Raw genomic sequence first — 13,024 nt, 5'->3', positions numbered from 1 at the left:
CCCGATGAAGAAGGGGGGGGACTGGGATGGAGGGGAGCTGACGGGAAACGGGGGGGACCCCGCAGAGCTCGACACGCACCCCCCCGCCCTATCCATCCCTCGGCACCTCCCGGTGCCCCCTCCCCAAATTTCCGCCCCGTGTCCCCATCTGTCCCCTCGGAGCTCGTGCGCCTTTGTGTCCCCGCCTTGTGCCGCCCCGCTCCCATCTCCTTCTGCCCCATTAACCCCCGGCACGAGTCCCGGCGACAAAGGGCTGAAACCTGATCCGGGCTTTATTGAATCCCTATTGTTCTCCCGGCTAATTCCCCCTTGTCCTCCCTTCCCCGCCACGGGCAGGGGAGGCCCAAGGGGGAGGGGTGTTGGGGGGCGGCTGCCTCTTAATTGCTAAAAAACGCACTGCCCCACCACCCGCCTGCCGGGAAACCCGCAGCAGGTTGGGGAAAGGTCCCTGGGAAATTAATGCCTGGGATTCCAAGTTGGGCCCTGGGAAAAGGCTGCCCACCCCTCGTCCGAGGCTCGTCAGGAGGAACCGCGGGGCTTTTCAACAGGGGATTAAGGAAAGTGGTCACTTTTGACTCAGTAGGAAAAATCCCTCCATGACGGTAATGAAAGCCGGGATGATATAAGTATCTTCTGGTTCACAATAGCAATTAATATGGTAATATTCTACTATTAAAGATGCTAACATTAAGATGGAACTCGTACACGGTTAAAACATTTAATAGAGGGGAAAATGCATTCCTCGAGCATCAGGTAACAAAGTCAAACGGAGAAGGGGGGAGTGAAAGTCTCTTGAAATAACAAAGGCCTCTGTATAATTTGGAAAGGCTTTGAACACTGCCTTCCTCCTCAAGGAAAACTCGAAGTGCTCTGAGAAGCGGGCATTAGTGACTGCTGGGGGCAGAGCTCTCCTGGTGGCAGCCAGCACCAAAGGTTTTGGGGTCCCCCGGGTCTGAAAGTGGCCCGCTGCTGGCCCCCACGGAGCTGTGCTGGGACAAAGGGCCCCAAGCATTGCAGAGCCAGGGGCTGGCAGGCATGTGCAGAGGGCTCTGATCAAACCTCTGCTCCTGGAGAGGCCAAGTTCAGCGGCAAGCCGGGCTTTGTGCATCGAGCTGAGCATCCCCAGAGGATGGGGGAACCGGGACCTCTCTGAGAACCTTTCCAGTACTGCACCACGCTCAGCCTGGTTGTTTTCCCCAAATGTCAGTCCTCTGGGACCTGCCAAGAACACAGCTACTTGCTTGTCCTTGTGTGCCTCAGTCACCCAGAGCAAAGGCCAGAGTGATGTGATCCCAATGCCCCGCTTAGCTCTGTCCATGCACCCCCAGTTTGCGATGGATGCCCAGTCCTGTGCAAACACCCCAAATCATGGCTGTATTGTGGGGCATGGTGGAGCTTCCAGTTTCTGCTGGAGAAGGAAGAAAAGCTAAGAGCTGCTCACCTCTGCCCTGAGAATCCACTTGGCTCTGATAGGATCAATTTGCCCAGCAGAGGATAGATAGCATTACACAGAAATACCCTGTTATCAGAGTTTTTTAAGTATGAAACTACATAGGGGTAAATTAGAAAGTACTTATTTAAAGTACAGCCCATGGCTTTATTATTTTTAAAGCCTTTTTCCTTTTCTTCTCTTTGTTTTCAATTAAAAACAGTCTGGATTTAGCTTTTTGCTTTTCAGTAGAATAAAAGTAATTTGCAAAGATAATAGTATTGTGGGAATGGGGGAACCTTTCAGCTGATCACTAGAAGAAGCAAATATTTACCAGCTGGCTCTGGTGATGAATTGGAGACTGCTGTGGAGAGCATGGTCTTCGTCCTGCCTACAGCTCTGCTGACTTCATCAAATCAGGCCATCTTCATTTTACAGTTATTTTTTTTTTCTCTAAAATATAGCATTCCTGGGAAAAAGAAATTGTCTTCTAAAGCTTGTGCTTCTGCAGTTTCTTTAAATAAATTCTGCCTGGATGATCCCAGGGATTCGTGGAGGTTCTTCAGCTCAGGTCCCTGGCTCCAGGATTGTCCCTTCCTTGTCTCTTCACACAGAAGTTGCACACACAAAGACATTCCCAGGGTAAATCGTCTGCTAAGTTTGCAGCTGAATAACGTCACACAGAACAGGGAGATGTGAGCTATCTCCCACCTTCTTCTTTTGCCCAAACTGGAGAAGATGGAAAGGAAAAGGGGTGCAGAGCAGGTTGATGAGAGGCCAATGCTAGCATAGTGCTCCTGCCCTGTGCTACCCCACGCTGGATGTTACCTCCTTGTAACCATAACACACACCCAAGGGATCAAGTCTGGTTACCAAAAGCTTCGTGTTTAACCTCCTGGTTAATTCAACCACACGAGCCAGCAGCAGGCAGGTCTGTAGGGACAGGGACAGGGCAGAGAGGGCGAGAGCAGGCACAGCAGCCTCTTCAACTGGGGCACACGTGCTGGTAGCTGCCCCTTGACTCCTGTCTTTGTTGCCTTTCCCACTACCTTGTCTCTAAAAAAAATTCCTTGCTACGTGCTCAAAATTGGCTCAGTTGCAAATAATAAAGCGGTGATGACACAGCACAGAGCAGTGGATTTTAATAGAAGAAAACTAATGATTGAGAAAAAATTGGTAACAACAATCACAGCTTAATTCTCTTTCTTCACCGTCTGCCACTATTTCAATAGTAGTTAAAGCTGAAGACTTCAAGGAAAACAGGGACCCTCCAAACAGCTGCTCAGCGTGGTGGGAATGCTGAGGGGTAACCTGCAGCTCTGTCCCCAGCTCTGCTGCTGGGCGTTTATTTGGGGAAAGGGGATGCTGTGCCTCGGGGTCACCTCCCCGCCTGGCCCCCTTTCCCAGCCCATGCACAGACATCTCCTGGTGGGGTCCCTCCATGCGCTGATAAAAAAGTAGGAATAGGGAAAACAGCTACTAAAACTGAGCTGTGGATGCCAGTGCCAGAGGAAGACAAAGCCTGAAACTTTAAAGGCAGCATTAAAACAGGGCATGCAGAAAGTGAAGGCAATTAGGCAAAAGAATCGTTTGCTGAAGGAGGTCGCCGGGCCGAATTCCTAAAAGGCTTCATGAATCGACTAAAAATACCCTCGGGACAGTTTGAGCAGGGACTGAGTTACTGAAGGGCAATGCCCCAGCTGACCCAGGAGACCCCTTCCGATCCCTCCGTATAAACAATGGTGCCATTAACATCTGCACTAACTACCTGCCCCTGCCCCTGCCCAGCCCACTCCTGCTCCTCGGCGCTGCGCCCCAGCATCGCTCCCAACCTCGGCCCATGGGGCTCCCTCCAGGCCATCGGCGTTTGCTCTGGTTTCTTAGCCCTAAACCCACCCCGGTAGAAGGGAATTAAGGAAAAACCCTCGTGACAATGGTAGGAGCAGCGAGAGGCCAAAAAGATCAGCGGAAAAGCCTGGCAGAAACCCTGCAGAGTTGGAAAGAACAGCAAGGGGAAGGCTGAGGGAGAATGCTGACGAGCAGGGGGACCCACATGGAGACCTTGATGGTCTGGTAATACCAAAGGAGCACCCATGGGGCATGAGGCAACATGGGACAGCCTGAAGGATTTGTAGGAATGTGTCACAATCATAGAAGCAAAGCTGGTTATATCAGAGGGGACCAAAAAAAAACAAAGTTTGGGTACTGCACCAGCAAATGTGGCAGGACCGTGGGACTCACCGCGATGCTCTGGGTGACCTTTGCCACTGGGATGTGCCACCCCGCTGGGACTTGTTGGTGGGCAGACCCCACACGGTCTGGGAACCATGTAGGGGGTTTATACCCACCATGACAGGGGCATTCATTTTGTTGTTAATAATTTCTCTTTCCCTTAATGTTACCCTCATGACTAGACCTGAATGAGGCGGCCACCCCCTGGTGTCACTTCTCTCCTCGGTGTCACCCCTGGGTGCTGTCCTGCTCCTGGGAGCATCCCTGCATCTCGTGCAGGTGTGTACTGGGCTAACGTGAAGGCAAAACTTTAGCCCTAAGTCTCTACTATGTAATTCAGGTGCTGAGGATAAAAATGAACACAAGGTTAGATAAAAACATTCGCTATCAAAACTTAATTATGCACCCACAGGCTGGGGCTCATTATTCATCCTCCAACCTGGAAACAAATTAGCCTAATGAAGCCATGAGTTAAAATGGAGAAAAGATGTAAAGGCTGGAGAATGTTTGTATCTGTGTCAAAACCTGCAGTGAGCTCTGGGTGCTGTATTTGTCCCCAGAATTGGGTGTTTCTGTGCACGGTGGCATGTCCTGGCCCTGAGTTTTGCTAAGAACAGTGGGCAGCTGCTGGTACTTGAGCATCTGAAGCTGATTGATCTGGGTGAGATGTGGGTCTCTGTGAAGCCACGAGGGCTCATCAGGAGCTGGAGGTGGTCCCAGACCACGGGTCTGAAGAAAATCCACCACCAGCATCACCTGCCACAACACTGACCAAACCTCAGGGACAAATCCAGCTCTGGCACAAGCCAAGCTGAGCCCCATGGGCAGCTTGGCCCCAATGAGCTTCAGAAAATGTGGAGCCAAATCCCATGTGCTGGGAGGAAAAGCAGCTGGTAAGTGTGGTGGGACGGCAGCTCTCCATGGGCTGATTGTGCCGGTGTTTAAGAAGCTGAAGAATATAATTAAACTGCCCGGGAATGTATAATCACAGCAAGGAAGGCCTTTTGTCCTGTTCCTTCCCTGCAGAATTTGGGGGAGAAATGAAATTACATCATAGGGAAGGGACTTGATAGGCATTTAATTAGCAGTGTGGTGAGACTGACGAACCCCTCGCTATATCGCTACGCAGAGCCTGTGCTGTGAGAAGGGTCAAGATGCTCCCTGCCCTGATGCTGTGGTCTGCTCGCTCTGGCCATCTACAAAAGCCACCTACAAACCATAACCCCCAGCAGAAGCGGGAGCAGCCGGGGTTTAGGGACAGCTAGGGGCTTACAGGCAGCACCCTGGGGCGTGCTCATGGTGCTCAGCCCAGCACTGAGCACTGCAGCAGGGCACAACAGGTCCAAGCGACCTGGTAAGGGCTGTGCCAGTGCAAGGAAACGAGTCCCTCCCGGCCCCCAGCTGAGCCATTCTCGCCGCTTTATTCTCTTGTTCCCTTCTTAATGTGCTTAACTATAAATGACCCCTTTATGTTTTATATCTCCATTTCATTTATTTCCTCCGTCTTCCCAGGAAGCAGTAAAACAGGAAAGGTAAGAGGCAGAGCTCTTATTGTAAAGTGAGTGCTGGCACAGAGCAATTCTGGGGACTTGGTGGCTCGCCTTGGCCATTTGTATTGTCACAAGGAGGTTTTTGAGCTTCTCCTCCCGGATGAGAGCCCTGACCCTGCTCCCAGGTGCCCAGAAGAAACCTGCTGGGACCTTGAGGACAGAGGTGAGATGGGTCCAGCCAAGCCCAGGAGGACCCGGCATCCCTTTCATGAACTTTGTACCATTTCCAGCCTCCCTGGGTGTTTTGTTCCATGTTGTCCTGGGGCTCATTGCTAGGATGGTGGAACAGGGGTGAAAACAACCTGGCTGAGCAGAGCCCCCCCCCCAGACACCCTCCTCCATTGTGCTCTTTGTCTCTCATAGGCGGAGGATGCTCAGCCACCCTGGGCAGCAGGACAGCAGCTCGCTGTTTATTAGTATAATTTTTAAAGGTGCCTCATTGTATTTATTTGCTGTGTGGTTAAACATTTATTATTTATATTTAATTTTCCCGGACTCGGAGGGGCATCACCAGTGGCTGAGTGTCTGCAGATTCAGTGCAGCTCCTTCGCACGCTTATTTATGTAACCTTGGCCTCCCCCGAGGGGCTCCCGTTTCACTATGTGCCACCGGCCTCTTAATTGGCCTCACAGATCACGCCTTCTCCTTCAGCTCACCCGGGTCCCCGCGCCTCGTAATTTCTGGGATATTAAATGTGGCTGAAACAAAAGAGTTCAGTGAATTAAACCAGGAAGTTTCCTCTCCCTCCTAAACCTTCACTTTCAATGCTCCCTCCTGGGTGGCAGCAAGACCCAGCTCATGGACTGGAGGCTTCCCCCAGGGCCAGGCTGTGTCCTGGGCAGGAGCTGGACAAGCCTTTTCCAAGCTGTGTCCACTACAGGGGACTCTGAGAAGGGCAGGATGCTCTCCTTGGGACCCTTGGTCCAGCTGGTCCAGCCCGCCTTGGGTGGTGGGATGGGGAGAGCCGTCCTGCTGCTGAGGAGCCACCTCTCCTCTGTCTTTTCAAGGGCTGTAGCTCTGGGCCAAGGAAAGGGAGTTCCAGAAATCAGTGAAAAAGCAAAGAGGCCTGGAGAACTCAACCAAACAAGTCTTTCCTGGGGGAAACTCAATCTCTAGGTTAGAGGAGTTGGTAACCCTAGTACATTTTTACCCAGTTGATAGCCACTTGGGTTTAAAAAGAAACTTTACTCCCATGGGTAGAGATAGTTCACAATTAATGGTTTTGTAACTTCTCCTTAAATATATCACAAGCTACAAACCGGGGATACAGTTTGGGAGTAAACATTGTCATGCCGGAGCTGTCACCTGTGAGTAATCACAGACCTAATTGAAGCTGGCCAGCGTATTAAATAAACATTCAGCGTAAACGAGGGAGAAAAGAAATATCCTGTAGTTTGGTAATGGCTGAAATGATGGAAACCAGCACCTAAGCTGGGGATGAAGCTGGAGCAGCAGCAGAGCTGGGTTTCCCTGAAGCAGCTGGCAGCAGCGTGCTGCAGAGCAGCAAACATCGTGATCCAGAGGGCATCAGCCACCGGCCTTTTTGGGGACAGTGAGGAGAGAGCCTCCCTGAGGAGGAGTGCTGGCCACGGAGGGGCTGGGTTTGGGGGTAAGGAGGTTGCAGGCTCAAGGAGCCTGCCCTTGGTTCATCCAGGGAAACTGGCTTCCCACGGCTAATAGCAGGGCTAATATCTGCAAAATGTCCTGCTAGCAGAAATCGTTCTCCCAGCATCAACTACTGCCTAATCGCCCCACCGAAATGGGCAGCGATACAATCTCCTGCAGTGTTTCTCGTGTTCCTTGGGGAACTACCTAATCCTCCATGTTGTCTGCCAGCTTCTCCTTGTCCTTGGGAATTTCACGTGCAGAGAAGGCTGCAGCTTTCCATAGGCAGCTCCGAGAGCAAGGCTGCTGGTGGCTCCTGCAGCTCGCTGCGGTGCCACGGCCAGCACCGAGCCTCGTGGACATCCGAGGCTGTGCTCCAGGGTGTAGAAGGCAGAATAAACATCTTTTTTTTGCCTCAGAAAATCTCCAGGCTGGATCACAGCACCCCACCCCTCCTCATCCTCTCTCCAGATGTTGCACGGACGTGTGCGAGCAGCGCTGCCTCGCTGGGAGGTGCTGAGAAGAGGGTGATGCGCCGGGGTGACATGCTCAATTTCCCTCCAAGATGGTGCAGCCACGAGAACATTTCTCCTGCTGATGGCGTCCATGTGTCTCTCCCTTCTCACTGGAGCTCTGTTACACGCCAGGACGTGGTGCGAGCGTGTGTGCACCTTCTGTTCCCCGAGCCGTCCCTGCCTTTCTGGGGAGGACGAGGTGCCTGCCCTTCCGTGGTTAGTTTAAGAAAAACACTCTGCCAGTGATCAGCGCCTGTATGAAGTAGATGTATGGTTTCAATTCTGTCCTTGAGCCATGGATCATTTAATGTTGTCAACACATATACATCCTTCTCAAACATCCCACTGAGAATTTCTAGGGACTGTAGACAGCTTAAAGCTAGCGTTACAGCAGCAGCTTCATATTTGCTTTCAGATCTACGTGCATTTTTTAATACTAAAGCTTGCATAATTGCTGCTGAATTTCTAAGCAACTTCTTCAAAGGGACGGAGGCGCGGCAGCGGCAGGAGCGCTGGCAGAGCAGGGACAGGGCTGGGGCCTGTTGGTGGCTCGTGGCTGGCAGCAGGAGGAGCTGAGCACGTTGGGGGAGCCCCAAAGAAAGGCCAGGTCAGGACCCCCCACCTCGGTTGAGCGTGTTATCGTCCTGACCATGGGTGGCTGGGATTTAGTGCTGCCTACGTGCGTTAACAGCATTTTAGCTGTGCACGTTATCTCACCAGGGAAGTTTTAACAGTGGGAATAGGGCACCACTGGGCTTGTTTTCCAGGATCTGGATGTGCCCAGAAGCACAGCGAGATGCCACATGCAGCGGAGGTGACCTGGCGGGTGAAGGGTTACTGGCTGCTGCCCACTGTAGGGCTGATGGGTTATAAAAAGGGAGATGAAGTGGTTCCTCAGAGGGGTCTCTGATCTTTTCCTGATGGTGGGGACAGAGTTACAGCTGGATGAGGGGTTACTGGCTTCTGCTTTTGGGTTCTGTGGGGGAACAAACCCAGCAGGACAGGACGGAGCAGGGGTATTTCACCAGGGGAGGCTGCAGGCTCTCCCTGGTCTCTGCTGATGGAGCTGTGGGAGGTGTGCTGCTGCTCCACAGTCATGCCCCAAGCTCTGGTTGCGATGCCCATCCCCACAGTGGTCAGTGTGCCCTGGGAAAGGAGCAGGGACCCCCCCCCGGGGAGCAAGTCACCCTCCTCTTCATCAGCTGCCAGCTGATTATGGGTGTTGGGCAGAGATGTGGACAGGAGGTGGTGATGGTGGTGATTGCTGCTGGGCTGTGGGACCAGCAGGCTGAGGGTTTGCTGGAGAACCTGCAGCAGCTGCTGGCTCCCTAGAGGTGCTGGTGAAGCCAGGTTCCCAAAGCCTTCTTGTGCCTTTGGGAACATGGAGGAGCTGAGGGTGACGATTGCTCCTGGGAACTTTGCTGCAGGCAGGTGGGGGCAGCTCCACCTCTCCCCTAAGAAAGGGCAATTCTGGGGCTGACACCAACCCCAGGCATCCCCCTGTACTGAGGGGGATGTCCCCTCTCCATCCTCTGGCTGTCGCAGCAGCATCACTTCTAAGGCACCTGGTCAGCCAAACTCCATTTGCTGTGTCTATGTATTTATTATGTTGGAGCCCAGCGTAATTACTTTACAGCTCTGAACATTAAATATCATTTGTCTTATTCCAGCAGGTCCAAATCTTTATGAATTGTATCTGACGCTTGCTCCCTTCAATTATCTGCCATCAGAAAAAGTTTACTGTTGTTGCAAAAATACCAATTTGCCAGAGGTTGCAATGCATTTACTCTCCACCTCTGTAATTTACAAACTTACATTTTATGATTAGAAAGAAAAATGGCTAATAGAAGAAATAGTCATGCAAAATCAATACTGAATAAGATGCTGCCACCTTTTGGCTTAACCTAATTCTACATCTGGGGCCAAATTCATCCCTGGTGTTGCTGGGTGAGGAGCTACTGCTGGTACTGGCTCCCTCTGACCATGGATGGGGCAGGTGGAGCTGGTGCTGGGGGATTTGCAGGCTCTAGAGTGAGGAAATTTCCCATGGCTGTGCTTCTGCAAGTGAAGTTCCCTTCTTGCATGTGCAGAGCCAGACTAGAGGTTCCTAGGAGGATTTGCTCTCCTTTTGACCTCCTGGGAGGCTGCTCCTGGAGCTGCATCCTGGGTACAGGGACAGGCACTGGGGCTGGTGAGACTCAGCATGTGGCTGAGGGTGTCAAACCCAGCTTTGAACCTGGTGGATGCTTCATCTGAGCTTGTAGGCAGCCTCCACACCACCGGTCTGCAGTACACTTACACAGCAGGCAACGCAGTGGGACTCAAACACTGTCAGTCTTGGTAGCTATTGGATGTGTTTCTTCTTCAGTTCCAGCTCACTGCAATGGGCTGTGGAGCCCAAATACCAGTGTGCTTAAAAATAAATAAATAAATAAAACTAAAAACCTACCCCCCAAAATATTTTTATTTCTGTGGTTCTGTAGTAAGGACGTTCCGAAACGCTGAGTCTCCTGGCAGAGCGATTGCAGCACTGCTCTGTCTCCTTGCCCAATGACACAGGGCTTTTCAGCTGAATACCAGTAAGCATGTGATCAAAAGCCCTCAGGATTTTGTGGCTGTGGGATTTCCAGCCAAACTCGCTATTTTTCTCATATCTTGCCCCTTTGTTTCCCGAGTCCGGGGCAGAGTCTGAGTTCTGTAATTGCCACCTGGATTTGCTTTGCTGTCTTCCCTAGGAACTTGTTTGAATAAATTGAATTGGCAAACGTATTGTTCAGCTGCAAAGCGTTGTGTGGGGAATAATGTCAGTATTACCAGTCCATTACGGCGCTAGGCGCACTGTCAGGGACAGCAGACCCATCCAGCGGAGCTCACTTCAAGCAGCTCCCTCCATTTCCTTTCCAGCCACAAGTGCACGGTTTTTGGTCTGTTGCTCAATGCTCTACAGCAAGAGCAGAAGGAATCTGCAGCTTCCTAGGCACATGCAGAAACTTTCCTCCATTGGGGGATTTTCTGCTAATAGGTTCCTATTGCTTGTTCTCTATTTTCTTTGCCAGGCAGGGCTGGGGTGCAGCAATCACCTTGTTTTCCACGGAGCACCCAAGCAGTCAGTGCCCATGAGCACAGTGTGAGCCCCCTGAAGCCAGCAGGACATCTGTGTCAATAGAGCTCAGGGCTGTGTGGTGGGGACGTTCAGGTCCTGGGGCTCTGCTCCCTGAGCAGAATTGGGCATTCAGGGCTTTGCTGATGGACCCCGAGGACTGGGTCAGGCTGTGGAAACTTGGCAATCAGGAGCCTAATCAAGGTGTTAATTGGGTGCTGGGTAAGGTCTTTGGGTTGGGGATGTCACCTGCTGCATCTTGTGCCTGCACTGGGGGGTTCAGGCATGGTTCTCCTTGAGGTCCCTTCTGCTATTACAGTCTGGATTTGCTTTAGTGCTGCTGTTGAAGGGTCCAAACTCCAAATGACAGACTGTAGAACAAGCACTTCAGTAAGAAGCTTTTTGGCAAAATTCTTTGTTCTGTTCCAGTGTGTGTCTGAGGGGCCAGCCCTGGCTGAGGGAGAGGTGACAGCCTGAAACCAGGACTGCCAGGGTGCACCCCAAAACAGATGAGAGATGTACAGTGGGAACCTTGCTCAGAAAAACTACTCAGTTATTCCTTCCTCTAGGACGCACATAAGCTCACAAAATGGAGAGCTCAATGTGCCAAGTCAAGAAATGTTAATTTCCCCAGAGGTCTGGGTGCATGTTTTGTGTGGTCAGACTCTCCCTTCCCTGAAACAACGGAGCTCCACAGGAGAAATGAGCTCCGTGCGTGCAAGTCCCTGGAGGGCTGGTGCAGAGCCAGCACAGGCACAGCCACCACCATGATACCGCTGTCCCTCCCAGTGCCAACAGCCAACAGTGATGGCAGGGACAGGAGCCCAGGAGAGCTGTAACCAGCAGGAGATGGCACCATAGCCCTGCAGACCTTGTCCCCTCGGCTGCAGGGTGGCCAAGCTCCTGTGGGAGATGCTGAGGCTCTCACGGATGAGTGATTCTGCAGGGAGGACGCTCCATGGGGCAGGGTGGTGGCACTACCACCTCTATCAGCTGCATCTTATGGGACTATCCAGTTATTTGGGGAAAAAATGAAAAGGAAAAAAGCTCAGTGGGGGGAGTTCAACCTGGCAAAGCCCAACCAGGTTAGTGAGGTCTTGAAGAAGCCTCTTGGCTGCAGGAGTGACCCTGCCACACAGGTTAGCAGTGACATGGTGCCACCTCGTGGCATGCGGCTCCCAGTGTCACACAGCCGTGTCCCTGCCGTGGGGGGACACCTTTCCGAGGGGAGCATCACCCTGTGGGTGCTGCACCTCCTGCCCTGTGCTGCTGGGACGTGGCTGCACTGTGGGGACAGCCACCATAGGATGGTGGTGGGGACTGATGGGAGAGGGAGCACGATGGGAAAGGAGGGAAATAGCTAAAACTTGTCCTAACCCCTAATCTGGGTATTGGATGCAAGGAAAAGTATGACCCAAAGTGTGTCAGTTTTCAGTGAAATGCTAATCAAAACCAGCAGGGCTTTGACTAGGCAGGATTTGACTAGGCGTGTCAGAACCCAGGGTCACTGAGACCGCTGGCTGGCTTTCTGCTAGGTCTCTGCAGCTGATTCTGTATGATATGTTTAATCTGTGACCAGAAGTCACTCGATAGTGGATTATTTCTCCATTGCTGTTAGAAAGTTGCTTGATTCTGCTGTTTTTTTTTTTTTTTTTGTTCCTCCTATATTGTACACAAAGATGCTAAAGAAGGAGAAAATCTTCCTTCCTCTCTGCCTGCATGCTCCAAAAGATTGGATATGTAACAGGTGTCAGGGAGGTGGTGGGAGGTAGGGTATGGTGGGTTTTACCTCTAAAACATCAAATCTGCTCCGCCTGGCAGGCCTGAGGTTTCCCCTGGAGGGCTGAGAGCAGGGGATTAGGAGCGCTTGTTCTCTTTAATTGGAGAAGTTCAGCCTACAAAGCAAAGCTTACTTTCAGTATAACCCAAGGAGAGAATTTAACATTCCCCTACAGGTACATACTGCTGAAAATTACCCAGCAGACAAGGCCCTTTCCAGTTTGCTTTGTCATTTAGGAAAGGAGTTTAAACAAGAGACTCTTCTATGGAAGAAACGAGCTCATGCTGATACAACGATATCTGTGTAAATCTGGTGCTTTTCTGTGGAGATGAGCCTTTAGGCACTTAGCAGGGATTTGCCAAGGAGCCTAAGGCCTGATACATACCCAAAACACAATGAGATTTAGGTGCCTAAATGTGTTAGGCTGCTAGGAAAATCCCAGTCTTTGAAGTTTGAGTAGGCACTAACAAAAATGGGCTAAAAAGTAAAATAAACCTGGCTAATACTACCCTGAAAGCTATGGATGCTCTGAGTTTTACACCTAAAACACAGTAGCAGGAGGTGGCCACCACTGGAAATTGGGAGGTTCCACCAGCATGAGGGTTCAGATCTCCATCCTGACCTCTTCTGCCTCTCCAGAAACTGCAGCCTGGCCCATCTGAACCATTTCTGGCCCCTCTTCTGCTCACTCATGCCAGCGGGTGTTTGCTTTCACAGGAATTGTCCAGGCCACTTGTCTGAAGACATCTTATGAAGTGAGACCATATGAAGGAAACAGTTAAATGCCTGTTGTTGTTGCTAAGAAGGATCTTA

At 51.5% G+C, this 13,024-nt stretch overlaps 1 long non-coding RNA gene across 1 annotated transcript; it reads right to left on the bottom strand.

Annotated features, from left to right (window-relative positions):
* Positions 1-686: 686 nt before the first annotated feature.
* On the bottom strand, positions 687-3,941 carry LOC119718409 (uncharacterized). The gene is made up of 2 exons (XR_005269446.2): positions 3,671-3,941; positions 687-2,158 (listed from the first exon to the last, which is right to left on the bottom strand). It is a non-coding gene; the product is annotated as an uncharacterized lncRNA (long non-coding RNA).
* Positions 3,942-13,024: the final 9,083 nt, after the last annotated feature.

Source organism: Anas platyrhynchos, chromosome 15 (assembly GCF_047663525.1).
Source record: "Anas platyrhynchos isolate ZD024472 breed Pekin duck chromosome 15, IASCAAS_PekinDuck_T2T, whole genome shotgun sequence".
NCBI classification, from domain to species: domain Eukaryota; kingdom Metazoa; phylum Chordata; class Aves; order Anseriformes; family Anatidae; genus Anas; species Anas platyrhynchos.
The sequence above is the reverse complement of the archived record's forward strand: the minus strand, read 5'-3'. Positions and strand labels throughout refer to the sequence as shown.